This window comes from Bombyx mori, chromosome 18, assembly GCF_030269925.1.
Source record: "Bombyx mori chromosome 18, ASM3026992v2".
NCBI lineage: Eukaryota > Metazoa > Arthropoda > Insecta > Lepidoptera > Bombycidae > Bombyx > Bombyx mori.
Genome location: NC_085124.1, coordinates 4,901,828 through 4,916,781, shown reverse-complemented (window position 1 = coordinate 4,916,781; position 14,954 = coordinate 4,901,828). Strand labels below are relative to the sequence as shown.

At 36.5% G+C, this 14,954-nt stretch overlaps 1 long non-coding RNA gene across 5 annotated transcripts in view; it reads right to left on the bottom strand.

Annotated features, from left to right (window-relative positions):
- The window catches only part of LOC110385589 (uncharacterized), a 90,159-nt gene that overhangs the window by 45,989 nt on the left and 29,216 nt on the right, over positions 1 to 14,954 (bottom strand). For 3 of the 5 annotated variants that reach the window (XR_009975518.1, XR_002430842.3, XR_005245746.2), the window contains exon 2: positions 13,975 to 14,160. This is a non-coding gene — a long non-coding RNA (uncharacterized LOC110385589). Of the gene's footprint in view, positions 1 to 13,974; positions 14,161 to 14,439; positions 14,628 to 14,954 lie in introns of those variants that run through there. The other 2 variants (XR_002430841.3, XR_009975517.1) reach the window with 2 other exon arrangements.

Genomic DNA, 14,954 nt, shown 5'->3' with positions numbered 1-14,954 from the left:
GTCATTAACTAATCATTTCTATTTAAGTTGCTATAAGAGTTCGTTTTCTGCAAAACGTAAAACGTTAGCACAATATTCTCTCTCTCGTCGTCGCTTCCTCATTACTGAGGGTCGTGACCACCTTGGTCTAGTTTTTGTACAAGCTTCCTCCAATGTTGCCTGCATTCGGCCTGCTTAATGGCGCCCGAGACGCTGGTGTTTGTGACCTCTTTGACAATGTCCGTCCACCTGTTCTAGTGTCGACGAATTATACTTTAGCCGTCCGTAACAAGAAAACTGTATAAAGTATTTGAAACCTTGAAAAAATAATATAATAAGCCAAAAAAAAATCACGCGTGATTAAATCGTAAAAATAATTTTAGTTATGACTACGAGCCGTGAAACCCAAAGAAAATACTAAACTGCCATGAGTCATTGAACAATTAAAATATCTCATCGGAACGTAATTTCGGATTGACGAATGGAACTGTGGTATTCAAACTTTGGCCCCTCGCTTACGTAAGACGACGAAAACAGCCAGATTCCCACCTTTGCACCACTAGCAAAGCAAAGTTAACATGTACACACGCGGGGGCATTCCTTCAACTTGCAGGTCTACGTGTGTAAACACTGGCGCTGTCATGTCCCGAAAAAAAAAGAGGGTAAAATACAAAGCAATTCCGAATTTCGCGTTAGTGTAATTTAGCGAGACCCGTCAAGGAAAACTGAGTATATTATACAGCGGCGTCGCCTATGACTGTGTGTAAACGAAATTTTCAAATAGATCAAATTTTTTGTAGAAATAGCTCCGGTACTTTATTGTCAAAAAATTCCTAAAAGCGGACGTATTTTTTTTTAATATATTATGAAATAAAAAACGATTTCGAAGCATGAGGAAATGACGAGAAATTACATTTTAATCAATTACAACTCGTTTAAATAACAAGTAATCAACTAAATTCGTATATTCAAAACGAATTAAAAATACAAAATGAATTTAGAAAATATCAAAACTACACAATCGCTCTACAGTAGCCACGGGTCGATTTGCGACCGTCCCCCCTTTGTTTGGGTACCACTGCCCACTAGCGCTGCCCCATTAAAACGTACACCCTAACTCTGCGGCGCAAGGTTCAGATTTCCACGTTAATGTATCGCAGTTATAATGTTTTTTGTCATCCAAGGTTGCTTGGAGGGTGTACTGCCCACAGTTAGGGAGAACTGCCCGCAAAGGGTCGGCCGGCGGTGCTGCGTTTACATGCGAACAGAAACTTGACTGGTTCAAATTACATAAAAGTAAAACGGTTTACAACGTCTCAAAATAATGATATAACGACTCATAATAATAATTTTATAAAATTCTCCGAATTCAAAATATGGTAATGATTAAAATTAAAATGGATTTCCGGATTTTTATTTTTAAAATTAGTCCAAATAGGTACTTGAAAAACAAAACGATCAAAGGTATTTTTACATAGGTACATTTTTATTAGCAAGAAATACAGTTATGGAATAGGACATATTTAATTTCTTTGAATTAAAGTTGTCTATAAATAAGACAAGAAAACATTAGAAAGCACAACATCGTTCAATGTTTATAAAAAAGACGAATTGTCTAGAACAAGCAAATCATTTCTTAGTATTACAGTGAAATTTAATCCTGAAAATATAGATACCAGGTACATTACAGAAATAAGCATTTTATATTTAGGTACTACCTTATCTACGTGATTAAGTGGGTAGTGACCTAATTGGTTACCTAGGCAATGTTTAAAAATAAAATTAACATGGTCGACGAAGATATACCTAGTATGATATAATTGAACTATTATACTGTGTCATTGAAACATAAGTTCTATCATATTTTTTTGTAATGTCACAACTAAAACTAAAAGGCATGTTTTCCTGATTTTATTTTTATTGCTTAGATCGACCTGCGGGGTATCTGGCTTAGTACAGAATCCGAACTCATACATGCAGTGGAACATGGTACCTATCTGTGCAGACGTAGAGTATTCCCTACTGGATGCCCCACTATAAACTTATTTATTTCGTTTTTTTTATAGCTTAGACGGGTAAATAAACTACCTGGTGTTAAGTTATCAATGTCCCATAGGCTTCAACGACGATAATGCCGCCACCCACCTTGAGACATGAATTCTAAATCTCAGTTCTGTAGTACAACGACTGCTCTGCCCTTTAAAATGGAAGGCATTACTTGTTGACAGCAGAGATAGGCAAGGCTGTGTAACCTAGTCATTACGCAAATTATCATTTTGCGGACATGAGTTTTTATTACGCGAAGCTCACCGTGAAAGTCTTTTCGTTCGGGAGCATGAGCAAAGTACGTATCATCAGAAAAATTGGTACCTGTGTGCAGGATTCAAATACTGATACAGACACGAAAACCCTGACCGTCTTATGCTTAAGGCGACGACTACTTAAACCAATACGATGTTTTCCAACTGTGCCTAGCTTTTTACATGTGCAAACGAGGCACGAAGGGTATATCCGCTGTGCATACATTAGGCACAGATATCGCAAAGCTTTTCGGTGGGATTAAATTAGTTAACTTATTTGCTTAGTTGTTTTGTTATCAAAATGTTCAGGACGAAACAAACGTCTTATCCTATTAAATCGAAACGGGTTAATTATGTTAGTTAGCGTCGTTTTAAATTACGAAATAAAATTGTGAATAGATTAAATAATAATAATTAAATATAAATATTTACTAAAAATCACGCCACGTTAACTGGTCCCGTTATAAGTTCGTAAAGAACTTGTGTTACAGGTACCAGATAACGGAAATAAATGTAAGATTGTTATTATACACATACATATATTTAATATACATCCATAACCCTGGAAAAGACATTTATATTTATCATACAAATATCTTCCCTTGGCGGGATTCGAGCCCGCGACCCCCTTGTATAGTGACCATGTCACTTACCACTACACCAGACGGACGTTATTGATCTAGTATTGTAAATATGCGTTCGAAGTGTATAGAAAAGCAATCACTGTAATTGAATATGCAATTTCAAAAAGGGCACATCTCTAAAAATGTAAAATGTTCAGGAAATGAAAAAAAAAACTGAGTATTTTCTAAAGCAGCGTAAAATTTAAAATATTAACTTTTGAGATATATTTTAGTGTTAATTAGCAATTGAAAATTACTGGAATTATTATAAAATGGGTGTAGGTAAGCCTCAAAACTACATGTATATGAAAAAACGTATTTGACAAAATATGCGACATGTGCCCTTTTCGAAATTGCATATTCAATTATATAAAGTATACGATATTTCTATATCACGGCTTCATCTAGGTGAGATCTGGTTGATAATTAAACAGAAAAATAATAGGTACTGTTCAAAAAAAGATCATTCTGTTTTCTCTTGAGTCCCTGCTTACACGATTAATACAAAATATTTGGAAATGACTTCAAGCACGAACCAATATTTCAAGATTAGCTGCATCTGTCCAGCACGCAATGTATTGTTATTAAAAGTCAACTTACACGAAGCTTATATGAACATATAAAAAGTGGAAATATTTTTAATTTTAGACTATAGTTTATTTTCCGTGTTGTCTTTGCGAACATATTTGTAAGGTATTAAAAGTACTTCCAACCAACAAACAACTTTTCAAAACTATTGTTTTCTGCATAGCGCGCTATTTGACGCACGAGATCTAAGGTCGTAGGGGACGTGGGTACTTTGTGTTACATCGCTGGCCCACTAAATACCAAAGTATATGTAATATTTCGGTTAAAATAATAAAGTTATTTTCAATTGCGATTCTTTGCGTCCTGTATATCGAATGCAAGGCTCTTTGGATGCTATTAAAAACACATGTATGGAATAACTTGTCATGTCCTTCTTCCAACGAGGCTTATGGAGAGTACTCAATGGTAGGCAGTGGCTTGGTTCCGTCCCTGTAATTGCTCACGTCCATGGGCGACGGTAACGACTCACCATCAGGTTGGCCGTATACGCGTCTGCATACAAGGGCAATAAACAACAAATAAATAAAAAACGGAGAATTTTGTTCGCAAAGTTTCTAACTCTAGACGACACAGCATAATCCAAACGTTCAGCATAATAAAATCTGTCAGTGCCCGTTACGTTTTTTCTTTTAATAAAAACAGCATGTTCTGTCAGGAAATGAAAAAGGTCCTCCGTCGTGGATACATTGGAAGCGGCTACCGTTAATAATACAAATGCAGGCTTCATCGGAGTTTATATTGCGAATTGAAAAGCCAATGCTGTTATATATATATTTTTTTTAAACAATTTTTTTTTTATTGAAGCTAGGTAGATGAGTTCAGATTGCACTGATATAGAATGCTTAATTGCTTTGTGGAAAGACTGCTAGGATGATACCACCACGTCACGCCACAATACCACCAGTGCTTAGCAAACGATAGACAAAGAATTGCAACAAACATATATGCAAATTAAAAAAACCTAACCATGAAAAACCAATAGATAATTCTAGAACAAATGATTGATTTGTTAGTGTAATAATATTGTTCCGAATTTGAAACCATATAAATATTATGTGTAACTTCCACCTTATGACAAGCCAAATACTATTAAAACACGAACCGATGTCTATTTAAATGAAATGAAGGGTCTATTTATAACTACAAATTTAAATTTATGTTTTGGATCTTAGATTAAATAGTATTTGATTGTACAATTTTTGTTGAAAATCTCGACATTCCGACATTAATAACAGGTATCGTATAAAAGAAAATTTCCGGGTCAAAAATTGCCTTATTGGTAAATCAATAGAACTCTTTCGAAGGACAACCCGTAACAAGAAGTCAATAAATTCAAAATCCGGCATAATAAGGGACAGACAAACGAAATTCGAAATACAATATTGCGTACAAACAAACGATTGGACAGTGCAATTTATAAGCGAGTCGGGTCCGACCCGTCCCAGTGAGGGTACGCCTGTTATTGTATCGGAAGGTAGCCTCGGCTTAACGGACTTCTAGCCTACAGGATTTAGAAGAAAACAGAAGTGACATGGTTTTTCAATATATATTTTTTCTGATTTTTTTACAAACTGAATGACCTATAGTAATATGACAGGTTTAAACACGAAAAGCGTGACTGCTTTGTAACACGAATGGACAGAATGACGATACTTACACATGACGACTTCGAATAGGCCCCCACCAGGGTTTTTGTTTGTTTGTTTGCTTAGATGGGTGGACGAGCCCACCTGGTGTTATGTGATTACTGGAGCCCATAGACATCTACAACGTAAATGCACCACCCACCTTAAGATATAAGTTCTAAGGTCTCTAGTATAGTTACAACGGCTGCCCCACCCTTCAAACCGAAACGCATTACTGCTTCACGGCAGAAATAGGCAGGGCGGTGGTATCTACCCGCGCGGACTCACAAGATGTCCTACCACCAGTAATTACGCAAATCATAATTTTGCGGGTTTGATTTTTATTACACGATGTTATTCCTTCATCGTGGAAGTCAATCGTGAACATTTGTTGAGTACGTATTTCATTAGAAAAATTGGTACCCACCTGGGATTCGAACACTGATGCATCTCTCAACACGAATGCACCGGACGTCTTATCCCTTAGGCCACGACGACTTCAAAAATGTTTGTCAAATTTATAAAATTCGCGGATTTAATTTAATTTATTCGAAGCTTAGTATAGCAAAAGTATTCCATAGAACTGTAACCAAAATAACTAGTTTCCCAAAAATTTTTTTAACAATTTTTTTTTTGGTCGCCTTTATGTGGTGTCTTATAAAGTTCTTAGGATATTTTCTTTGCACGAAAATCTATAGTGAAGTTTAATTAATAATATTCGATGGTTTTGATTTAAACTCTATAGTCAATAGCTCGATCGCTAAGGTAGAATAACTAGAATATATTATTATAACTCACAGCACATATACAACTACAACCATTTTTTATGAACGAGGCATTACTGGTGGCCCGGAGGCCTCACCAGCTTCACCAGGAAAGGTGGGCAAGTAAAGGCTCAACCAGGAGGGGAGGGATTTACCCGAGCACCTACAAAGGAGACCTAACAAGTCAAAGGCAGCTGCTTCGCGATTACTACCAAATCGGAATCGCGACCCGTTAAGAAGGTTCGGCGAGAAACTCAGCGGGCTGATGCTTAGGTTAGGTTGGACGTCGAACCCTTTACCGAGTTCGACAAGTACAGTTACCGGGGTTCCTAAGTCTGCTCCTAGTGTTAGAGCTGACGGCGTCTAATGCAAGAGTTATTGGATCTGATGGATCCGTAAGGACGTGAACTACAATTACATATAAAACTCGGTAAGCACAAAATGCCCTCAAGAAAACCCAAAAAAACGATTGTAAAATGTTTAAATTGTCATTATCTATTATCTATCTATCTATACATAGTCTGGTCATAAGTATTGTCACACAGTAAAAACTTTTCTTTTAGAATGCTGGCCACAAAAAAGTTTATTGAATTCGAATTTCGAATTGTTCATGAAAATAAAAATGTATACTTTTAGAATTTTACTCATTTTTAAATATGGAGTGGACGCTTAAAGAAGACCGTGTTGCAATTATTGCGTTGCATCGTTGCGGTTACGCGCCAATTCAAATTTTTAACATACTGAAAAATTTGAATATAACCAAAAGATTCGTTTATCGTACCATCTAACGATACAATGAAGACTCTAGTGTAGATGACAGGTCAAGAAGTGGTCGCCCTCGATCTGTTAGGACTCCAGCAGTGATAAAAGCTGTGAAGGCGCGAATTCAAAGAAATCCCAAATGTAAGCAGAAACTGTTGGCCCTTCAGATGGGGTAAGCAGAACCACAGTGAAAAGCGTGTTAAATGAAGACTTAGGGCTTCGGGCATATCGAAGAAAAACAGGATATCGTTTGAATGCTCGTCTAATGGACCTGAGACTGAAGAGATGCCGCGCTTTGTTGAAGCGGTACGCGGGAAAAAAATATCGGGAAATAATTTTTTCGGATGAAAAAATTTTTACCGTAGAAGAGAGCTACAACAAACAAAATGATAAGGTATACGCACACAGTAGTGAAGAAGCGAGCAACCGTATTCCACGTGTCCAACGAGGTCATTTTCCATCCTCGCTCATGGTATGGTTGGGAGTTTCTTATTGGGGCTTAACAGAGGTACATTTTTGTGAGAAAGGTGTAAAAACGAATGCAGTTGTGTATCAAAATACAGTCCTGACGAACCTTGTGGAACCTGTTTCTCATACCATGTTCAATAACAGGCACTGAGTATTCAGCTCATAGAGCGAAGAGCACACAAGACTGGCTGGCGGCGCGTGAAATCGACTTCATCCGGCACGAAGACTGGCCCGCCTCCAGTCCAGACTTGAATCCGTTAGATTACAAGATATGGCAACGCTTGGAGAAAAAGGCGTGCTCAAAGCCTCATCCCAATTTGGAGTCACTCAAGACATCCTTGATTAAGGCAGCCGCCGATATTGACATGGACCTCGTTCGTGCTGCGATAGACGACTGGCCGCGCAGATTGAAGGCCTGTATTCAAAATCACGGAGGTCATTTTGAATAAACTTTAGTGTCATAAGAATCTATGTTTTGTTAAGTTAATTTTGATATATGAATGATTACATAATGAATAAACTTGTTTCAATTATTTTACATTAAACATGTGACAGAATTTATGACCTGACTAGGTATATATAAAAATGAATTGCTGTTCGTTAGTCTCGCTAAAACTCGAGAACGGCTGGACCGATTTGGCTAATTTTGGTCTTGAATTATTCGTGGAAGTCCAGAGAAGGTTCAAAAAATATGAAAATGCTCGGAATTATATAAAAACAAACAGTTTTGTTTTTTCTTTGATGTGGGGACACATGTCGGACGGATTCCTTTTGTTTTTTTTTTAAGTTTATTTTATACAAAATTGATTGAGGCACTACGAAGTCTGCCGGGTCAGCTAGTTTTTTATATTAATTTCTCTATACATTATTATTATTTTGGTGAAAGTTCAATAATGTGTTTTTGTATTGTATTGTAAAATTGCTATAATTCGATTCTAGAACCCGCAAGATGTCAAGATCGATCGATTACTTTAATCTTAACTTTTGTATTAAAATTAAATCATTTAAAGTTTATTAAATAATTGCTTTTCTTATTACTGATCAATATGAGTTACATAGTTCAACAGGTCTTAAAGTGATTACCGTAGTTCCTAGAATGTCCCCTTCTTGAAAACCGAAACACATGACTTTTTCTCGACATTTATCGTTACTAGCAAGAAAATAATAACGTAGATCTATTTCGTGTTAACTCTACCGAGCCCCATTTGCAAATATAGCCGTTGTGATAGTGTTAGTGTGTACTTATTGCAGTCCCTTACGCACACATCCGAGAAAGGGACAAAGGTCACCGGCCACAATGTTCTTATATTTGTTTAAGACGGGTATTGTAACGTAGTAACCCTGTTACAGACCTGTGTTTCGTAAATAGAAATCGGCAGGGCGCATCTGCGAGGTACGGATACAAATAAGAAATTTGAAAGCGTCGTTTCATTCGTACCCATTAAATAAAAGACTAAAATTCTAAGTCATAATTTAAGATTAAAGATATCGTGAATTTAATTCGCCTAAGTAAAAAGGTTTTAGAAGGTTAGATTGACTTGAAACTTGGTATCCATGTAGAAAATATATGTACTTAATGGATAAGCTAATATTTATATGAATCTTGGACTCCCAACACGTTGGAAGTTGCGGCGGCCTTAGTGATGAGAATCTTTGTGGGGGTTAGAAAAATTAATTTAAATTTTAAATGCCCAGCGAAGCGGATGGGTACAGCTAGTTATTTAATAAAATTGAAACTTCGATCACACAATCTGTATCATAATCAATGAGCACTAACAGACGTTTATGAGTACGTGAGCTGTCTCACCAGCCAGTACACACTAATAAAAAAAACATACATTTCGTCATAGCCTATTCGAAATTTGAACGGGCGGATAGATACTGATCCTGATTAGATTCATATTTTATGTTTGTAATCTTCCGGGGTTCTCCACTGGCCCGTGGGATGACCCTTGCTAAGCCAAGTGTGAGCCATATTAATATACCTACCTTTATGTTAAACGAAGGCTATTCCCATGAATAGTAAACAAGGTATTAAGAGTCTTAACCAGAATCGTGAATAATAGATCTGAACGTTATCTATTTTGCTACGGGAAATCGATACAATGAATTTATCTTTGCAGAGCTTGAGTCTTATGATTGTCGAGCTATTCAAAATACTAGTGCTTCAAAAATCAAATAGTTTCGTTGTGAACATTTTAGATATATTTTTTTTGTCTGCCGTAATTAAATAATCAAAAACACGTTTTCTGTTTTTTATTGCTTAGATAGGTGAACGAGCTCACAGACCACCTGGTGTTAAGTAGTTACTGGAGCCCATAGACATCTACAATGTAAATGCGCCACCCACCTTGAGATATAAGTTCTAAGGTCTCAGTATAGTTACAACGGCTACCCCACCCTTCAAACCGAAACGCATTACTGCTTCACGGCAGAAATAGGCGGGGTGGTGGTACCTATCCGTGCGGACACACAAGAGGTCCTACCACCAGTGGTTACGCAAATTATAATTTTGCGGGTTTGATTTTTATTACACGATGTTATTCCTTCACCGTGGAAGTCAATCGTGAACATTAAAATTTGTTAAGTACGTATTTCATTAGAAAAATTGGTACCCGCCTGCGGGTTTCGAACACCGGTGCATCGCAAGATACGAATGCACCGGACGTCTTATCCTTTAGGCCACGACGACTTCTGAAATGTACCACTGTCAATACAGTATCAGGAACATTCGTAAAATATATCCGCACGGTGACAGTATTGCTAATTCGCGTATGTACGTACGCACGTAAGTAGAAATGTTTTGCTCAACAAATTTTTATTACACACGACAAAAAAAAACATACATTTTTCTTAAGTTTTCGCGGTTCGTAGGTACATTATATTATGTATTATTTAATCTATATTACTTTATCGGTTTAATCTCGCATTTATTAATGTATATATATGTTTCGGACGTTTTGGATATTTTACAGTATTCTAGAGCGCGGATGATAAAGGTCTTATTATTATTGCCTTTAGATATTGTTCTTACTACCGTCAAATTTACTATATAAATTATTTCTTCAAGTTTGTTTGCATACAAAAAGAATTAATACTACCTCGAGGTCTGGAAGTTATTTCGAAGGCCTAGCGTATCGTTCGTCGATTTAACCTGTTTTCTTTAGTAAGTATTTAGATTTTATTGAAGAAAAAGGTATTCTTAAGAAGCGAAGTTGGACTTCGCCTATCAAACGTTCGTAGTAAAATGTATATTTAGAAGGTACAGAAGGCATTTCCTATCAAATACATATTATATAGTTTAATATTTGTTACATATTTAGTAGAGGCACGCATATCTTTTCTATGAACCGTTTTCGGATCAAGTAAAACAAGATTACCGGTGGGTCATCCTCGGGAGGCGGAACTCTAGAGATACGAGTGATTCGCGATTAATTAGAGACCTAGGGGTTACGTGGTCTTTCGTAAGACAAGTACAGTCACAAGAAGATAGTTTATTTTTGTTACATTGACTTTTTTCATCGCCACTTCTTACTCTTGACAGAGTAATCAAGTCCTTGCGTAGCATTGGAGAGGGCATTTTTGATGCGTCTTACGATGTCCTATCATCTCTCCCTGCTCCAAGCTCTGTTGTACTGATTTAAATAACCATCACAGCATTAATTACTACTGTTTTTTATATATTTTTTATTTATTGCGTAATATTTTATTGCTTACAATATACAATATGTAACGGCTTACAATATGCTCTACCGATATTTTAATAATGGTAATGATCCTTCTATTTTCCAGTAGCTGAAATACGAATGAATCATCCTAAATAAAAAAGTGACTGCTTCTGTTACCAATAGTACAGGAAAGGACGGTATTCATCCAGATGTGGTTCGATAACCGAATTACCTATCATTTTGATAGAGCCTTTGAGAGTCTCCAGAGATTCTATTAGTTCGAGTCTGTATTTACCTGCCGAGTTAGGATTCTAACAGGAACCGCACTTTTATTGATTTAACTTTGCAAGATTGGTTACGCGTCATAGTTTACGCGAACTTGAATTCAATTCGGTCGAAATAAAGTCCAATTATGGTGGTACATTTATTTCCTGTTAAGCCTGTTTTAACACAATTAGTATCCATTTAATACGTCAAATTACAGACTTCAATGGTGATGTCCAATTCTTTAGGTGCAGCGGAATTTATAATACGTCACTGCTCTATTATCTCATACCTCAAGTGGTGTTATCTGAGTCCGTATACATAATATTTTGAACGGTAAGATATAAGGTCGAAGTTACAATTGTACAAAAGCTCCAGTCCTTCTATTTATATACTATATTTAAAATTAACATTATTATTTCTCACTCCCACAAATATTCTCATCATTAACGCTCCCGCAACTGGTGTAGAGAGCCCAACACTCATATAAATATTAGCCTATATATTAAGTACATGTATTTTCTACATGGATACCAAGTTTCAAGTTAATCGGATGCATGGTTCAGTAGTTATAACGGAACATCCGTAAAAACCACTATAGATTTATATAGTAGTATAGATATAGATAACTGATGGAATAGATGCGATATTATTTTTGCATCCTATAACTTCGCCTATGCACAAAAACAGAACGATAGTTATAATTTCATAATTATTAACGACCAGCAGTGCTTTGTCGTCGTCGTGGCCTAAAGGATAAGACGTCCGGTGCATTCATATATAGCGATGCACCGGTGTTCGAATCCCGCGGGCGGGTAACAATTTTTCTAATGAAATACGTACTTAACAATTGTTCACGATTGACTTCCACGGTGAAGGAATAACATCGTGTAATAAAAATCAAACCCGCAAAATTATAAATTGCGTAATTACTGGTGGTAGGACCTCTTGTGAGTCCGCACGGGTAGGTACCATCGCCCCGCCTATTTCTGCCATGGAGCAGTAATGCGTTTCGATTTGAAGGGTGGGGCAGCCGTTGTAAGTATACTGAGATCTTAGAACTTATATCTCAAGGTGTGTGGCGCATTTACGTTGTAGATGTCTATGGGTTTCAGTAACCACTTAACATCAGGTGGGCTGTGAGCTCGTCCACACATCTAGGCAATAAAAAAAAAACCACGTATCGTAACATATTGGTGTTTAGTTTAGTCTAGTCCAATGACGGTGGGGGTAAAACCTTATACACAACGTCGCAAGCGTTGTGTATGGTAACGGGGTAAGGGTAAGGGTAATTCAAGATTGATTTTAACTGCCGTGACGCAATCATAGGTTTTGGTCCGATCGATCCAAACTATAAATAAAGTTCAAAATCACAAGACCCATTATTTAATACATATAAGTGTCCAACGTAATAAGACCTATCAAAAACACTTTTTTAATACGCACAAAACTAATCATTTAGGCGTCAATACGTTTTAACCCTCTAGAGACAACTGGATAAATTTTGCAAAAAGCAGCGCGCTCTGGTACTTGGAGCCTGTCGAAGTTAGCGAGTGTAATCGATACGGCCTTAGGGCTTTGAGTATAAATTAGAAGTTCCATCGATCACTGACGCCCTTTGCCCATCGGCTCGTACTTTATTGATAGTGAATGTTTGATGAAAGTTTACTAAGGTTAAAGCATTGCCAATTGCCGGACATTCCCAGGACAATCTCGAGTAAATAATCGTAAAGTAATATTTAAAAAATTCTTTGAAACATGGCAACATTTTTTTTATTGCTTAGATGGACGATCTCACAGCCCACTTGATGTTAAGTGGTTACTGGAGCCCATAGACATCTACAACGTAAATGCACCAACTACATTGAGATATAAGTTCTAAGGCCTCAGTGTAGTTACAACGACTGCCCCGCCTTTCGAACGGAAACGCATTACTGCTTCACGGCATAAATAGGCGGGTGCGAACTCACAAGAGGTCCTACCACCAGTAAATCCAATCCAAACTTACCGTGAGAGAATATGTTCTTATAATTTCCATGGTTCTAACCATAGCATTTATAAAGAAATTTATTAATAAGACTAAAAACAGATATAAATACAATAGAAATTTACTTAAATTACAACATAAAATATATTAACATTGCAAAATTTATAGGTGTTTTTTATTTCTAACATAAAAAATATATTACTATTTACGTAAAACTATTTGAAGCTAGCTACTTGCGCATCCAGGTAAGAAGCACTTAACGTATCCAAGTGGATACATTATTGAAGAGGGTCTAAAAAACAACATTTTTGCCTTCGTAATGTTCCGCCACGAATATTTTATTGCGGGCTCCTGGATGACCCTCGCCTTGGACTATACAGAGTCCTGTAGAGCTAAGAATTCTACACAGAAGTTTTGTAATAGTGATCGAATCGTTAACAAAATTTACTACATGAGTCTTTCTTTTAAACCGCATTGAATTATAGTGGGAAATTGTAAAATAATGTTATCAATAATTCTATCGATTCAATCAACAATGACCAGGGATACAAACTTGTCGTTATCTAGAACTATGTCATTAAAAATTGAACGCCTTGTTGCAAAAAGTAGAGTACGCAATCAAATAAGCTTATATATTTATTTTTATTGCTTAAATGGGTGGACGAATACCCAGCCCACCTGGTGTTAAGTAGTTACTGGAGCCCATAGACATCTACAACGTGAATGCGCCACCCACCTTGAGATATAAGTTCTAATGTCTCAGCCTGCTCAGCCTTACAACTGCTGCCTCTTCAATCAAACCGAAATGCATTACTGCTTCACAGCAGAAATAGGCAGGGCGGTGGTATCTACCCGTGCAGACTCAACAGGTCCTACCACTAGTACGTTGTATTTAGGACTTTATTTTACTTAATAGGTAGCAACATATTTTGATATTGGTAAATACCTTAGTTCAACTGAGTCTTGGCCTCAGAGACAAGCACTATCCACGGTGACCGATTTGGTAATCCAAATAGTGGATTAGGGAATTTTAGCTAATCACCATTATTATAACTTGCTCCAGCTAATCAATAACTTAAGGTAATCCAACCATTTTTCATTCGAAAATTGGTTCTTCTTTTTTCCAAAATATCTGAAACAAGCAATAATTATTTTTTTTTAAATATTGTACCCACAATAGTAATAATATAACAATGAATTGACTTTTCTGATCTAGATGTTCTAATGAGATTATGGTCCACTTGTTGTATAATAGTTAGTAAACCTCACAGAGATCACAATTTAAATTTTGGCACTATAAAATCTCAATAGTATTAGTTTATGTTCCAGTGTTAGTATAGTTTTATCTTTAAATAAAATAATAGTATACAGCCTTGCCACTAATGATTAAGCAAAATGTGCACATAATTACATTTGCATAATGACGGCTTTATTCTTAGAACCTTTAATTCCACTGACAGGATATGCATTTCTCTTCTAAACATTTCTTCATCGTCACAATAGAAGTACGACTCTAAGTTTTCTTAAGTCTGAGCGTACCTGTCCGGTCCCGCGAGGCCACCGGGTCTGATGGACCGCCCGAGCCGCGCAAGGGTTAACCTAAACCAATATAAATATTTGAACACGTTGTACGTTTAACTTCGCTACACTTAAAACTCGCATTAGGCCTTATACGAATCAAAACTTTGCTATTAATTTGCTATAACTACTCATTCTTTATATTGTACTAGCCGTACTCGCCCGGTACGCTGGGCATTTAAAATTAACATTATTATTTATTGACATTATTATTAAGGAGTCCAACACTCATATAAAACTCGTGTCTTAATTTTATTCAATTATTAAAAGTGCATATTATATTCCGCAACACGCTTCGTTATATAAATATTAGTCTATCCATTAAACACATGTATTTTCTAAATGGAT